The sequence below is a fragment of the Rhopalosiphum maidis genome, chromosome 2 (assembly GCF_003676215.2).
Source record: "Rhopalosiphum maidis isolate BTI-1 chromosome 2, ASM367621v3, whole genome shotgun sequence".
In the NCBI taxonomy this organism is placed as follows: Eukaryota; Metazoa; Arthropoda; class Insecta; order Hemiptera; family Aphididae; genus Rhopalosiphum; species Rhopalosiphum maidis.
This window is the reverse complement of record NC_040878.1, coordinates 90,588,595-90,607,249: the sequence shown is the minus strand read 5'-3', so window position 1 is coordinate 90,607,249 and position 18,655 is coordinate 90,588,595. Positions and strand designations below refer to the sequence as shown.

Sequence of the window (18,655 nt, the reverse complement as noted above, 5' to 3'; positions counted from 1 at the left end):
ATTATGTATATGGGTACGAGCACCGGTGCGCACATTTAATAATATAATAATATTTTCTCGATTCGGACTTACTATTATAATATTATAATTTATTGACGGGTGTATATAATATTATACAGCGTTATTCGAGCGGGCAACGATGTTGACGATGGTTAATCGGTTTTTGAATAATATTATAATCAGTTTTTGTTTTTGTCCCTTACTGGTCTACGAACGGGTTCAAATCATGAATTCGATGTTTCTATATCCTTCGTTTCCCCCCTCACCCCTCCGCCAATTTCATTAATGTGGTTATTGTTAACGACGAGTGATGACAGAGAAAATCGCGAATTAGCTGGTGACCACATAGTATAATATTATAATACAAAATACACAATATTATATTATATTATGTCGGAAGCATGGCATTTCAATGCTAAACTGCGGAGCGTACCTGTATAAATGTATATGCGTGTGCGAGGTGTGTATATATATATACGATAGTAAGCAATGGGGAGCTGAGAAAGCTTCGGTGCACGAAGTCGAGACAATATGTGTGTCACGAACACGGCCGGGCGGCGCATGGGGGTAAAATATCAACGAGGGTTCCATAATGAGTCGTATTATATTACCTTCATATATTTTATACGGATTTATGTAACATTGCAAAAATAATAAAACGGCATTATATCAGTGCTATTATCACACGCTCTAAATTAAATAGTTTTAAGTAGGTATTGCAAGTTTCTGCATTATAATATTATATGTACCTAAGTCAATATTCTTAAAGAGTAAACTACACAATGTTATAATATATTTGCGGCTGTCGCGTGATGATAAATCATTCGCATATAAATGAAATAGTGTTCATGGACGTTAATGGTCTTTATAAGATTGGCATAATATGAACGTAAAATATTGTATACGTACTTGAATTGGATTACCAAAACTGAAACCAATTGAAATTAAAGCCCAACAATTAACTACCTTTATACTTATAGGTAAGTATTCTGTAAATTTTAGTGCATGAAAATTCCATTTTATACTTGGTGATTAATTTTATAAAAATCAGGGCAACATTTAGTTAGAATATCGATTCACAAATATTAGGTTCAATGAATTTAGTTAAATCGTAATTTCGTCCAAAGAGAAATTCTGTTCGGTTAATTTATATTTATTCTAACATTTGTTTACTGTTTTGTTTGTTTCGTTAAATATTGATTTTTTCAATCGATATTGTCTACACATTTTAAGTTTATTTGTTACAGATATCAATTACATGAGCTATGAACAGCACGAGTACAGCACGAGGCGCACGGGGGACAGATAATAGCTAACTTTTCTAATTTTAATGATTTGTTTTATTGTTACTACGCGATGTTTTTTCACTGAGTTAGTGAAGTGGATTTGTCGGTGTGTATATAAATATAATATAACATTTATATATTCTAAATATTTTTTATCTTTGTATACATTTCCTATTAGTTTCTGACAATATGCTCTCACGAATGACCAACCCTACTCTGATAAGTAATACACTTGTTTCGATTATGTTGTGTAAAAAATACTAGACATAAATGCATACTATCGAATTTTTGTGTCCTAATAAGTTTAAATTCAAGTATAATTTATGAGTTTTGATGGTAGGTAATAATATAATTTATTATAACGGTAGACGTAACTTACGTACCTATAATAAAGGTACTGTACAATAATATATATATATATATATATTGCATATCTAATAATATATATAATAAATTATAATAAGCGGTCTAATACTCGTATCATTGAAATAAACAATTCTAAAATATAAGTCAGTAATTGCATAATGTTCATTATTGTCTATAATGGTGTCGGTGTCTGACAAGTTTTACTTGAACTGCCGATAAGAATCATCGCAATATCTTTGTTTCGTGGGAAATGATTCAATGGTTGTTCGAAATTAAACCACAGTGGTGTACACATAGATGGGTTAAAAAAAAGCGACAACAAAACAATTGCAGTTTGTATAAAAACGAGTTTGGTGTGTTTCTATACAGTCCACTTGCAATATAGTAAATATCTAATGTATAATATATATATTCTCGATAAGGCGTGACAGAAATATGGTTATTAAATATTCGTAACTATGATATTATTTTTCCCAACGGTTTTTTCTTTCTTGAACCCACCGCTACAGTATGCCAGTGTGAATAATAATAACTATCAAAATATTTTAAATGATATTTGTACGGTGCACAAATCACTAACACTAGACAATAATTGGCAAGGACAATTGAGTGGAAACCGGAGAGAAATTAAACGTAAAAAATAAAAATTGCAAATAATAATACTCGTTAAGGCATCATCAAATACTCATCTACATCATGTACAAACTTATGCATGTTTCATTAGTATATAATTATAATTTTGGCTCTCAGTTAAGTCAGTATTTTTTTTTGTTTTTTGTTAAATATAATAAATATATAATGGGACAGTCGGGTGACTGTATCTGCTATATGTATATACATACAGTTTTCGAGAAACCTACAGCCGAAAGGATCACGAACAATACGATATATAGCTTTCTAGAAAATTATTATGACGAGAGACACCACAACGGCTGCTGCAGCAGTTTAATGATACACGAGCAAAAGGGAGATCGTTATTAGATATAATACGCGTATATACATTCCTCCACCTAACCTCTAACCACTAACCAGTAACTGGTAAGCTTTTTAATGCACCGTCGGAGCATAATAATAATAATATTATACTTGCACATTAAAATTTTATAAATACATCTGATTTTCGACTTACGCTATTATTTTACATATTGTTATTATCCGAGGCAGCCGCGTCGTGGCAGTCAGAAGATGCCTATTATTATAACACGATAATAATTATTATTATTTATTGTTATCAGAAATATTATATACGATCATAATAACATTATTATATAAATCATTTTAGCACCTTCGATAACGCTTTCCACCGTTTACGTATATTTAACGGGGAAGTACCTATGTATTACAGTTTGTTTTCGATTTCGTACAAGTTGTGCCTATGTAGTGCTCGAAAAATTTGACAACTATGTTTTCATTATATGTTTACACGTAATTATTATAGATATTAAATACATGTATAAAATATAAAGTGGTCAGAATTTCACGTGAGTCACAACAGTTTTTTCATATGTATGCAAGAGAATATATTATGTAAAATAGAGGGGATAAAAGCATAAGATTAAAACGTATAAAATAATAATCTAAGACTAATTAAAAGATTATGTTTTAAAAACTCTTTAGTAGAAGCTTAACTTATGGGTAATTGTTTGGGAATTATAATTTCTATCAAATCTTATACGTATATACTTTAAGAGGATGTCATACCCGCATGTGTTGTTTCTGTCTTACGAACGCAAGACATAGCAAATTTGCGTTCAGTAGATTCAATTTTATGCTGTTAGCTTTAATAATAGAATCAATTTACTTATTATCAAACTTAAAGGTAATTATATTATTAACTAAGGCATATCATAGGCTGTTATTGATATTTTAATTTTTAAGCGAGTTACGAGCATTTTAAAGTTTTAATATTTTACATAACTATAACTCACTTAAGAATTAAGATATAACTAAAAGCCTATGAGATACCCTAGATACTATTATTTCCTTTAAGTTTAATAATAGATAAATTGACTCTAACATTAAAGCTAACAGCATAGAATTGATTCTGCTGAACGTAAATTCGCTATGTTTTACGTTCGTAAGACGGAGATAACACGTCAATATGCGGGTATGACGTCCTCTTAATTTTTACATTCATAAGGGAAAATTTTTGTGAGATACTGAAATGAAATTCTGATTTATGAATAGTAATAATATTATGTTCTATGTCTCTATGACATAGCACTATACATTTATTCTTTTACACCTGGACAGAGCGTTATATTACTGAGTATATCTATAGATAATAATATTATGACCTATAATCTTGGACAGTTACACTGCACCAATCGGTTTCAGAGCCGTTATCATAATATATTTACGGTCATGGACATATTATTATGGTTGTGATAAATTTAAATAAATTCGTTTTCTCGAATATCGGAAAGCGGTTGGGACATTTTATTTTACTAAGATCGAGCGGCGGCGTTCGTGATCTTTCCACGAGCCGGTCGGCGCGCGCGTCCAGGCGCTGCAATAATTTCACTTCACAACTGCTGCTGCAGCACTCCCCGGATTCCGCGTGCGATTTTTTCCTCTTGTGATATTATAAAAACATAATAATAAATGCGATATATTAATATGACGTGTACGGTGGTGTGCTCGCGTGTACGTCTAGTAGGAGTACCCGAGAACATAAAAAAATAAAACTGCTAGCAATTAGGATACCAATGAATGAGTAATGTCGCTTATTTTCTCTTTCATCACACACACACTCACTCACAAACGTTTGCGAGTGGAGCATATAATATAATGTATGAAAAAAAAAACGCAAGGTTGCCAACGCATGTGATATTTTAGCATTTACACACACGCGTACGTATGTATTTATAAGTATTAATATTTCAACCGAAAGCGGCGGCGGCGGCGAACCTGTTTTTTTTCATAGCCTCAGGTCGCATTTTGCTCTATATATCCAACACACTAAAAGTTTAATAATAAATAACCAAACGAATAAAATATATATATTACTATTATATCGGTCGTGTATACGGTTCAGAAGCGGTTGTGTCTAACGACATATATATCGACGATCGACGCACGAGTATAATATATTATATTATCTGTCGGTACCTCCGAATTATAATAACAGTGGTCAACGCATAGTGCGCCAGTGTGATACCTGTAGACTACTTTATTATGTAGGTACGCGTTATGTACATAATAAACTCAGAACTCTGTATTTACTAATACATATTATAATATTATGGTGCGGATACCGGTGGGCGCAATTGTTGTGCCACGAATGCAATCGTAAAAAATAATAACATAATATTATTACAGCGTTCGGTATATGAATATCCCTGACAGATATTTGAAACATTTGTCGTCGATTAAACATTATGTTTTATGCAAATATATTATTAATGATCGCATCCGATATAAACATTGTTGTATATATATGTGTATGTATCACTGTATAACACTGTATTCTAATAATGATCAATAACATATAATACAAAACGATGATACATTATATTTTGTAAAACTTCGTTTCTATATGTTTGGTGGATTCCATTCAAGCTGTCCAATTCATTTGCCTGAAAATAATCTGATTGTCTAAGCTCCACAAGTATATGACACTTCAGTTAAGTTCGATAATATACGATTAATAATCACCGACAAAAATTGCAAAATCGTTATTAAAAATATTCCACTTTAAATTATCAATATCAGTGGTAATGATCATAAAAGTCCGAGCTTGCCACCCACACATGGATCAAAGACTCTACTAAACAATGCTCCAGTTATAGGCAATTGAAACAGAATTAATATAAAGATATTCTGTGATCAATAGTAATAAACACTCATTACGCATTACGGTCAGTATATTGGTAGTTTTGCGATTTCTCACTCGAAACAATAGAAACAATATTCTTTTATTATTTCAAATAGCATTTAACTATATACAATGCGCTCTTTTGCGGTAATCCGGACATCGGAAGTGTCTGTTGTAGAAATGGCCTACTGCATATCATTGAGTCCTCTCACAACGATTTTTGAATCAAAAAGACGTGATACTGTGGTATATTATAGAATAATATTACTATATTAGGTATATGTTTTTCGAAAACAAATCAAATATGTACACCGTTTAACCATGATAATATGACACTACAGATATTTAGTGTCGTAGGTGTCATCACATATTACAATAATATCATTATCTGTTTGAACACACGTGGACCAAACATTATCATTATATTCTCATCGATCGCAGACATCACGAGTTTCATATTACATACCCACCACACCAATCACCTTTGAAACAGAATAATATTATTTATCTTTGATGATCCTGTATATATCATAGTATATTTGAATTATCATCGTCATATAATTATCCATATACTTTCGACAAGTTCGATTGTTTTCTTGTATATGTATTCTTTTGTGCAGTTGCAATTAAATTATTCTTCAGAAATCGTATCACACGCGAATAAAATATGTACATACGCACGTAACACGTATTGTTTGATAACGGATCGTTAACGTTTACTTCCTTAATTACTTTAATAATTGACACATTAGGTTATGTGTATTACAATATTACAATATTAATATGGTATGCTATTTTCTGTAGTATGTTTCACATTTTAATTTCATTACATTATATTCTACAAAAATACTAAACATTTAAAAACACGATTATATACGAATAAAAATAATCATTTTCTCATACTACAATAGTACAACCCAACCTATCTTATGTGTATACTATATAGTAACTACACACCAATATATAAATTATATAACATACGTATATGGGTCCCGTTGTAGATTTGACAATCAGTGGGTGAAAATAATTTTATTGTAATTCATCCTATATCGTTTTACACACAATGTGACGGTCGCGTCCTCCTTCCGCTGCCGTTGCACTCACCGAGTGTTAAACAAGTCATTATTATCGCAGTTCACCATGTATGTGTATGTAATATATAATATGTATATACTAGGTATTGTGTCTTTATGTCTTTATAGCAAATTGGCACCATAAAAAAATAGTTATAATGATTTAATCTAAAAAGAAAAATTGAACTCTAGTTTTGTCGGGAGGCAAAACTAATAAACGAGAGAAAATAAATAATAAATTGCGTTCATTGTGCTAAGAATATAATATATGTCGGTCCAATACGAAATGACCGGCGTATATTCGTCATTAATATATTGAGGTTAAGGCATTTTAAAACGAACGTATTTTTTCCTACTCGTGTTCGCGTATATTATATATATAATATATATCTACAACGCTTGTCGTAGCTGAGCCTTAGCTTCAGTATAACTAGTGGATCGCAATGATTTACTATTTTTTTTTTAAGATGGACAACGCGTTCAATGTTTAGTAAACACACATTTGAAATCCCACACCAACTAAGAACGCGATTATGACAACAAAATAAACCTTATTTATCGTCGATGTCAATCTATTCAGTTTATGGTCTATTATAAAAATAAATATCCAACGATGATTTATAAAACAAGATCGAATTTTAACTCCCTAGTTTTCGCAAAATACTAATGAATCAGCATGTAGTATAATAGTTGTTAATACTACTAACATTTAATTTATTCAAGACAGGGATTAAATTTATAAATACATTTAGTGGTCAATATATTTTAAAAATAGTATTTATAATACCAATAGAACTGCCATTTACACAATTTTTATGAAACTCCAGTATTTGAACTTTTGTATTAGATGTAACTATTTTAGATTTTAATGTTATAAGCTTATAACCAGGGCTAGGAAATTATAGCACTAAAAAAATTAATTTTTATCGCTTAAATATGCACATAAAAACATTAACATCAGCGCTATAAATAGCTAAAAATTAGAAAATGTGTAAAATAAAATTTTAAACAAATTTATTTAAACGTGAATTAATATAAGATATATTTAATTTTACAGATTTTTAATGTTTTTCATAGAGTATAATAGTAGGTATCGACAGGAATACGACTGCAGCACGATAATACAACTAATCCAATGATGGTGCGATAGTACGATGTGACTGATACGATTATAAAAATGAATAATTTATTGGAAACGAACGGAATCGTCTGATTTAATCGACGATAACAACATTTTAAGGCCATTTATTTTGGATACGTACCATCTTAAAATATAACAATTTGTTTTCGTTAACATATTTTTAGGCGGCTGTTTGGTAGGTTAACTAAATTTAGTTTTTAAAAATATGCCCATAAACAGCATTTACAACTCCAAATTAGCAAAATAGCTCCTATAATATGTATTTATGTGAAAATATACCCAAAAATAGTGCTGAAAACCTTAAATTAGCAACCTAGCAGTAAAAACCGTAAATATGCAAAAAATAGCAAAATACAATTTTGCATTTGTTAGAATTTCCGAGCCCTGCTTATAACTAACTGAATAATTCATATTATTTGGCAGTTGATTGGTAAGATCAAATGATATCCGTTATTACAATTTACTAAAGAAGGAAAACTTTCTATTAAAATCTTATACAAACATATTTTATCATGATTAATTTATTTTATTTGAATTGTATTACTGTATTAATGCTACGTTTAGGGACTTCTAATAAACGGTGTCCGGGATATTATGTACACTCCTTTATGTACCGGAATTGCCTATACGACACGCCTGCCAAAACCCTTGAGATTCTATTTTCTGAAACTTAATCGTTACATCACTTTATGACCCTTTAAATTTATTTCACTAGTTTAAATCCTCTGGTGCAGGCGAATACATGCATGACCACAAACGTGACCTAATTTCTAGTGGTAGATACATTTCTATTATTATTATATATTTTTTAACAAAAAGCTGCTGACATTGTCCTCAGTCCTCACGAAATTTTCTCGTTATTCATTTGGCCTCATGTCTAGTTACTAACAATCAACAGTTTCAATGAAAGAAAAAACTAACAATTTTCATCGTGCATTATTATTGTACCTACTTCTCTGTTAGCCTTCAATAATGTTTCATTCGTCAAACTCGTGAATAATATGGCTGAGGGCGTTCATTAAATTATTATTATATTTTTTTTATAAGTTATTGTAAGTAATTTATATTTTATTGTTATTGTTTGTTTAAATATCTTAATCTATATTTCAATAACGATTTCAACTTTAAAAAATATTTACATAGTTTTAGTTGTATTCTTAAATTATAACACAATTATTTTCGGTTGTTTGAATGCAATACCATTACTGTAAAACTATATCAAGTTGATATTTAAGTTAAACAATATTGAAAAATAAATGTAATTTTTATTGTAATTTGGTAACAAAATAAATTATAAAGAATATTGTTGTAAAATATTTTTAAGGAATTCTTCTAATATATTTTTTCTTGTATAAAAATATATTTGAATTTGAAAACAAACATAATATATGAAAAAAAATGAATAACTATTTATAGTGTACCTATCTAATTAAATCACATTTTAAATTTCCAACCAAAGTAAATTAATTATTTAAGCATCTTCGAGTGTTTAAACTAAAAATCGCAATGTGAATAAGCTAATAGTAATTTTGTTATTTGTGTACCCAAAAAAAAGAATTGCTTTTTTTAAAAGGACGTTTGTACGTTGTACCTACTCAATCGATTCCAATAAATCTCTTCAATTGGAAAGCGCGTTTTTAAAAATTGTAATTATATATATACCTATTATACCTATAGGTATATAACGCTGATACAAAATAAGAAAAATTTACAAAAACATCAGTCATCTCTTTCAACCATGCATACAGTTTTATACAGAAAATAATTAGCTGTGCTTATTCAGTATATTCTCTCATCAAAAACATAGTAATTAAGAAACCGTTACGAATAGTATTTATAATTTGTTTTTTTTTTTCTTAGAAAATTTAATTTTAGTAAATTAATACGAGAACACTTAAGGCGGATCATTGCGAGACCTATGATGGTAAATTTACGACCTTAATCGATATGATAATACGCTGTCTACTTATTTAAATAATAAACTCATCACATCTATGCCCGACTAAATTTTTAATGTTTTGGATGCTTTTTGGAATTTATCCAATTGGTTGTAAAATAAAAACAAAATTGGGTTGTTGTATCAAACTTGTACCGACAGTTTTTCTACGTTTTAGGACCAGCCGGATTCAAGCAGTTACGACAGTTTTGAAATCAAATACAAATACTCCGTGGCGTGTCACATTTAATCGTAATATCCATACGGGCCACTGCGACCATATTATTATCATAATATTATAACATTATGCATTTCGGCGACAAACATAACATTTTGCTCTGCCGAAAACCGGTCATACGTATCAAATGGTACAACGGCTGGGTACCGCACATATAAACACAATGTATGTCCATAGATAGTACCAAAATTAACATATAATAGAAATCCGCATAGCATTATTAATAATATTATTGTATTTAGGTGTAGGGGTATGGTGTGCGTATATTATAAAAATCAGACGGCTGTATAAAAAAATTAATAAATAAACCGCTATGCCCTCTGCATTTTAAAATCCTATGTGGATTTTCGCGGAGAAAACGCATGACGACGCTCCAGGTGATTTAAAGAATATACATATTATAATAATCTTATGTATTATGCTAATTGCTTTTTGAAGCTAATTTACATGTCGATGGAGCAGTAAATTATAAAATTATTATTTATCATTATTAACATTATTATTTTTAGATGTACAGTTTAATATTATAATTTACAAGAGTTTGTCGTGACAAAATGTTTTCCATCGAATAAATAAAAGCCGCGACTTTATCTTGTATCATAGATTTATTACCGCGACCTACAGACCATCGACGAGTTTGTGAATTTTCTTACACATTATTATTTTTTATTATATATATATTTTTTTTTTGATGATAATTGGACTAGAACGTGTGTAATATTATCATCGATTTACGTACTTGGTACATCGTGCACCGACTTGGCTCGTCTGAATTATGTGCGTCGATATCCATTAAACCGCGTCTGAAAGAATAAAATAAATAAATAAATGTACGGCCGCGCAACATGTAGGTACATCTCGTGTTGGAAAATCATTTGTTTCTTTCTCTCCTTGACCAGGCATATAATATTATACAGTGAAATATCAAATAACAGAAATTAAGTTTATTGCACTTTACACGAGGAATCCGGACCTGACGAAAATGACCTACAATCTAAACGCTCGTTTATATCGGCTATAATATTATTATTATGTTTTTTAATAGCACATTCTGCTACAGCTGGTACCCAAAGTCACGATGATGCGTACCCTGTATCGTTTGGCCGATCATCGTCACTCAACATCTTGCAGTGTATACTTACCACTGCACAACAACAGTAGGTAAATACTAAATACTAATAATACACATTGCTTAGAGAAATAAAAAAAAATATATATAACATTGCAATAGGAACGCATATAATAATATACGGTTATAAAAAGTGATGAGAAAATCACAAAACCGGTTTTGAGTAATTAAGAAATTAGGTAGGTATTATACATTATAGTAGAGCTAATATACAGGTGGTACACGGTCGGTACGTGCGTTATGGGATTTCTGAACTAGCGGGCACGCAAAGCGCGATATTATTCTTTTATTGTTAGTATCTACCTACAACTATTACCATTATTACCAGAGAAGCATAAACTATTAATAACAATAATAACACGGTCTGATTGGCGTTATTATAATATTGTATAGGAAACCGAATTAGGTGAATTATATAGGTACGTTGACCGCGTCGACCAAAACAGACCGTTGCGGAACTGCAGATCGAAATTTTGGCTGGAAGATTCTCTATTATTATACATAAAACATAAGAGTTTAAGATTACTAATAATTTATAGATTATGATTTTTAGTTCATTTAAAATGTTTTATTGAAGTTATATATTAAATTATTATTTTATTTAATAATAATTATTATTATTAATTATTTAAGTAATATATATTAGTTATTTTGTTATTTAATAAAAAAATGTTGGTACTGGTTATAATTATCTACAATAAAAATTGTAAGTACGGATGTGGGTATAGCATTACTCTGGTATCCAAAAAGAAAAGTTGATTTTCCATAGGTTCGGGGATTGTAAAAATTTTGGGAATATAATTACAATAACATACAAATTCAATAACAAATTTTAGTACTGGTTTTGAGTATATTTTCCAACTTGCGGATGCCAGCGTAATGCATCTTGGTTATAACTTATTTTTACAACTCATGTAGGTGTGGTTCATATATTTTTTAAATTAAGTTTTGAATCACATAAATAAAATATTTCTTTATCTTCCTAAATAGTTGTCATTTTACATACTATATTCCTATATAATCAGTGAAATCGTAAAAAATGTTTACAAATATATTGTTTTTAAAAGAAATCTTACAATCACTTACAAAAACAATTTTATTACAATGATTAGTTTTATGACATTCAATCATGATTTTCTATCTTAATTTTGAACATATTTTTGGTGGCAACACATAAAGAGAACACCAATATTAACGATATTGGATTTACGTCGGCTTTAAGCATTCGATTAATTTGTCTTTAGTTTTTCTGTTTACACTTTACGAGTACATAAAAAAATATGCTCTAAATTAAGATATGGAAAACCATAAAATTAATTATTATAATAATTGTGTTTGAATTATAAGTTTCAACTATTGTAAAACGAAAAATGATAAATGGCAAAGTTGGTTAATATATATATATTCATGTATTACCTTATGTATATATTTATTTATTACTTACGTAAATTTAACATTATAATGTTTTGAGTATAACTAAATAATTTTTTTTTTAATATGACGCCCACCTAGATGACGTGTTATCTCCTAACGTGGTAAAACATAGTAAATTTCCGTTGAACGGAACTAATTTTTTATTATTATTAGCTTTAATAATTGATTTACTATCAAATTTAAAGGACAAATGTAAAAACATACGTAATTCGACATCCGTGTTTAAACAATAGTCGTTTTTAAAGATATATTAGTTAAGCGAATTCTGACTTATGAGTAGGTATATATAGTATTATTAGATTGAAATATTTTATATGCAAATAATGTACTATAAGATTAAACTTTTTTAAATTTCATGTAAGAGTACACATTTTTTATCCCTCTATTTTTAGTATATTAATTAAAAATTATTGTTGTAAACCTCTTTGTAATACTAAATGTATAGGATTATTCAAAATGATTCATCTGTTGCTTGGTACAGGACTCATAGTTCTTACGCCATATGACCTACTTATTTTGGAGATATGTTTTAATACTGTGTACGTACTACTTATAAACATCATCCACAGAAGAACTTAAAAATTGGCACAGTAAATTGCAATGGGTATGCTGTATAGTAAAAATAGGATTTATTTAACTATCGATTAGATGTAGTTGCGTGTAACCAAGAGGAGCCATATATAAAATGTAGAATTATAGACTTAATCTTAAGCTTAAAATATATATTATAATTTGAGATTAGATAAATAATTTTGAATAGTCCTGTATAATATAAGTACAGGTTGTTTTATATTTTCATGTATTCCGCTGCTCTTCTGAACAGCGTTTTCAGAATTAGGAACTATAGCAACTTAAAGAAACACACATAAATGTATAAAATAAAATTTATATCTGTGATAAATAATATTATTGAAAACCAGACTATAATCTTCGAACGAGTTTAGGAATGCTAAATAAACAGGGATGATGGTCACAAAAATATTTCCATTTAAAATATCGTTTATTAGCTGTTTACGATCTTAAAAAATCTTATATTTAAATGGGTTTAATAACGGATCTTCACACATGTAAACACGTTCTGTCGAAGTATTGTATTTTTATCGGCATTATACTCGAGCAATAGCATCGACGGAGGATCGCTAGCATAAAAAACATAATATATTTTTTAGGTCGATGTGATAATTTATAATATTACAATTTATATTATGACATTACATATATTATATTGAGGAAATTTCAAAATGATCTTACACGAGTAACAGTTAAAGTGTATCCATAATGCTATATATAATAATATGTAGAGTATTCCGTAAAAAAAAAATTAATGTGTTATTAGCATACTGGCGTCACTAACAAACGCATTTAAGGACCAAACAAATTTCAGTATTGTGTTTATTTTATTACTGATCACGGAAAATTCACAAAAATTGACTAAGGAAAAAACGGTAAACCACGCGTCGTTTACCGTGACGATCGCTCAACATATTCTTATCGTCCCTACGATATCTCTACGCGTAAGCATAACATCTGCAATCCCGCAATCATGTCGTGTTCACATAAAGGTATAAGTCGTTTTCCCGTACGACGAGAATACTTTTTGTATTATAATACTTTTTTATGTCTCATTAAAACCATTTATCCGCACATGGCGGATTTGTCTCAAGAATATATTTAAAACAAAAAAAAAAAAACCACCAGACTTTCTCCCGTCTCATTAGCATATAAATAAATCAAAAGGTGCTCGGAAACGGCGGCCAGCAGGCTGCTGCAGTGGAACATGGTTATAATATTATTATTATATCGCCCGCCGCCGGCACCGCTGGTGCGAATACGATAATAATAATAATATATTAAAACAATAACGAGACGAGATGGTTTGTTCGCATTAATAAAACAATAAAATTCCGACATAACATATACGCACTTGCGTGACGATTGTCACGGTTTCGTGTCGTTTTCTAAAGCGATACTGCACTCGTATATTATAATATTAAAACGACCTTAAAGAAAAACAGTCAACAATATATATAATAATATTATTATGCACACGACTGCGGCAAACGCGCTTTGAAGGCACTGTTGAAAGTGACAAACGTATGGTAGTGGCTGTGTAAAATTTATAAACATCAACCATATTATAGCGGCGCAAAATATTCTCATTACTCAGCGATATAGTGTCAGATGATTTCGCGTCTTCGCAAAACATCGTTAAGTCCCACCGCAGTTATATGTTCACAGGTGCTTGCTACATTTCACATTACCGACTATGCATTAATTACTATTTAACATATTACCATTGATTTTTTATTATAAATTTGATAGCAATACTTCACCGTATCGTCACATGCGGGAAAATTTAGTACATACAACTGTTATTATTATGTTGTAATAGACGTTTTGATTTCGATTTAAATGCTATCAATATACATACCCCGAAATTATAGTTCTTGAACGCATAAATTAAAATAAAATCGATACGCTGGGCTTCTAAAGTTGAACGATCTATTTTCTGCAGTTAAGTATTTTGAAAATGATCAGTAAATATCCGTTGTTGAATATTCAAAATGCTTTAATGATTTTTTTTTTTTTTACATTTTATTTGAGCCTGTTGAATTTTATTTCACAACTGTCAATTCTATAGAAGCGTATAGGCGGTAAATCACTGTAGTTCACGTTTCGCAGCTTGTAATAATAGGACTTCCGAATTGTATAATGCTGCAATATTATTGAAAACTACCATGACTACAATTGATAAAATATTTTTTTCAATCTAAACATCAAACCTATATTCAATTATTATTACGACTTGTTATTATTATGATTGTTAAAATAGCTTTGTACCACATTTAGTTCGTTTTTTTTTTATAAAGTTCATAGTCAATTGATCGATAGACCCAAATTAGTACAACGTCCTTCGAGATGAAAAGAAATAAAATGCCCAGCATTACCCGAATTTCTTACCCAAGTCCTTGCACTAATATAATATTCGCAAATTTTTAATTGGACCTGTGTTGCGAAACTCAGGTGACCATTATATTATAGAGATACACGCCCAACCAACCATGGACACAGCTGACATTTCAATTTCATTTTAATGATTGATGTTTTCTTAATTCAGCCGCCCATTAGGTGAATTAGGAAAAATTTCCTCGCGGGTTGTATCTATACATGTACTCTATGCTATCATCATAATTATTGCGGTTGGTTTCTTGGAAATATAACTAGATAGAGCACAAAAGAATTCATAAGAGGCCAAGGCTGTAACGCAAGGCTGTGTCAAAGTATAGGACTTTTTTAGGCCAGATAAACATATGCACTGACGTTTTCACGAACTGCGTACATTTCGAAATGCTTTTGACAGTACGTATAAAGCTTAACAATATTATGGGCGCATGTAATTATTAAATACATAATCCTAGACATTTTTTAACTCTCTCTTGGAAAGAAAGAGAGGATGAGGAAATGTGTTTATAATAATAATATTATAAACCCTTGTAAACGCGAAATAATATTATTTTCCCTACTTGCTGTTTTGATCGAGTGATTATAAATGTAGTTACATTTTTTTTTATTTTCGCATTATAAATTCCCGATGCAAAAATAAAATATGAACCATATACATACATGTATATAGGTACTATAATTGTCTTAGTCGTATTTATCTAGGAGGTTATATATTCTTCGGTGTCGAGGTCATTAAGTACACGAATTTTATTCCCAGATGTAATGCAGCATGACTAATGCAATATAATATGTATATGTGTATACTCAGGTATTCGAACAGTGCGGACAATGATCAATCGTGACCAGAAAACGCATTGCCAACGAAGAAAAAAAGTATATCAAGTCCGTGTTCGTGTAAGTGCGCGCGCGTTCGCAAATGTGTGTACCTATAGACGATTGTGTACTCGCACAACGCTAGACAGACGCGAAATTTTTCCTAGACGTGTGTGTTCATTGTTTATTTCACTTCATTCATGTGTCCGCATTTACCCTTGTAGCCATCGCGATTTAGAAACGCCAAACCCATCTTAGGTACTTACATTTCTTATTATAATAATATTATACCATAGAGATTTCGTCTGCACGAAGTCACTACATCTCGTGTAGATCTCTTGATCACGTCGAACCAAAGCGTTCTGCGGAAGTGGCGAACAGCGAAAAAAATAGAGCAATCAATATTTTAATATAAATTTTAATGTATTATTTATTATGTAAGTATACCATAGTGTTATGGTCAGGTACCTAATGGTCCTAATGTCCCGTCGTATTAGAATATATAATCGTTGAAATCTACGTGAGCGTATTCAACCGACATTATAATATATCGATTATCATAACTACGATCCACCGTGGATTCACGATCTCGCAGACAATAACGGGACGCCCAAATGTTTTGATTTTTATTCATTCAATGTTGAAATATTGTTTGAGGAGCGTACATAATATGTCAGCCGAGAACACATACGTATAATATACCTATAGTAGCAAAGGTGGTTTAAAACTGTGACCACAAATAAGTATTAGATTTAAATTAGCGATTACATACCATATATATATATATATATAAATGTATGCATACAAACAATATGCACATGGGTATATTATAATTTATAATATTATATACGTACACGATAAACGACCGGTAAAAATCCAGAGCGGAATTACATGCGCCAAACGCGTTATTGTGGTTTAAAGTATGTGAAAATTAAAAACGCATATCGGAATTTCATATATTATATTTGCATGTGTACATATATATAATGTTATAGTAGCAATTGCATTAAATAGTGCATGATGTAGAACAAAGTTGCCTATTAGCATCGCGCTGTTACAGAATGTGTGCGCGTATAATAAGTAACTTGTATATGAATATTTATTAGCGTTAAATCGTTCGTGACCCATAAAACGGGATAATATCGTTGCAACGTGTGTGTTGTATATTATAATATGATATATGTGTATGAATAGCGCACCAATATTATAATTTAGTTTGTGATTTTCTCGCAACCCCGCGCGTATGTCTGATACGGCAGGTTGTCTGATGATTATAACGTTTAGATCAGGTGATAATCGCAATAGCACAGTAGCTACTAAAGCTATAGGATTTTCGTATCCAATACATGGTTCGGTATTTGAATAGTATTATATAAGAGCATAGATCTGTACAAAGAAATATACTGTCGGTAACATAATATTATATAATGCCAATAATATATATATTGTATTCGAGATGCGAAGTCAGGACTTTTTTGATGGGTTATTATAATTTTTTTAATTTAAATATAACTTGTGGAGTATAAGCGGTTAACATACTATTATCGTCATAGTTATCAATTTTCATATTACTAATATCAAATATGGAATAGAACTTATAAAGAACCATATGACAAGATAGTTTGTAGAAATCTAAAGCATAACTTTTGCATAAAATAATACAACTAATAAGGGGTGTGTTTTAACATCCAAAACACCTTTTAGCTGCACCATTTCAGTGAGTAGAGAACATTTGGGTGACTTAGCGAGATCTCGTCCGCGCAGTGAGAAGACGACTTTCGTCTTTCACTCAAAAATAATAACTAATCAGATAAAGGTAGTGCTTATATTATACTACTCGCATAGCATCGGTCGATTATATACTATGTGTACTGGAGCCTATAGGAGGAACACACGAAGATGTTACGAATGACTACTGATGTTAATGTGTGCATAACATAAGTTTGAAAACACGCACGAATCGTCCATAGATAGAACTAGACAGTAATATAATTAACGATCAAGGGAAGTCAGCAAGTATGATTTGGTATTTATTTTAGTGACAATCAACGATAAATTCTATTAAACCAACAATCACATTAGGCAAAACACGAGCTGTATAATATTGTATGTACTTGTTGCCATAATGTTTTTGTAGCTGTATAATTGAAGAATAATTATACAAGCAAACGTTATCGGTATAAAAAAAGTAATTTCATTACCACAAATCACTCATTAAATGCTTTAATCAAAAAGCATGGTTTTTGAGTATAATTAAAAATTCCAAGCATCGTAATTTGAATAAATTAATTAAGGATAACATCACGGGGGTGATTATACACGGTGTATCACTCTATAATAATATAACCTAAAATGAATGATCGTCGTTGTATTTCATATAATATACTATGTAGGTACAGCAAAATATTTTTAAGACTCTCCGTTATCTAAAAAACAAATCCCTCCAATACGCACGATG

At 30.4% G+C, this 18,655-nt stretch overlaps 1 protein-coding gene across 1 annotated transcript in view; it reads right to left on the bottom strand.

The window, feature by feature from the left end:
- LOC113551582 (rhoGEF domain-containing protein gxcI) overlaps positions 1 to 18,655 on the bottom strand; it is a 65,684-nt gene that overhangs the window by 8,264 nt on the left and 38,765 nt on the right. The window contains 1 exon segment of the mRNA XM_026953901.1: positions 10,597 to 10,660. The gene's annotated coding sequence lies outside the window, so the exon portion shown is untranslated.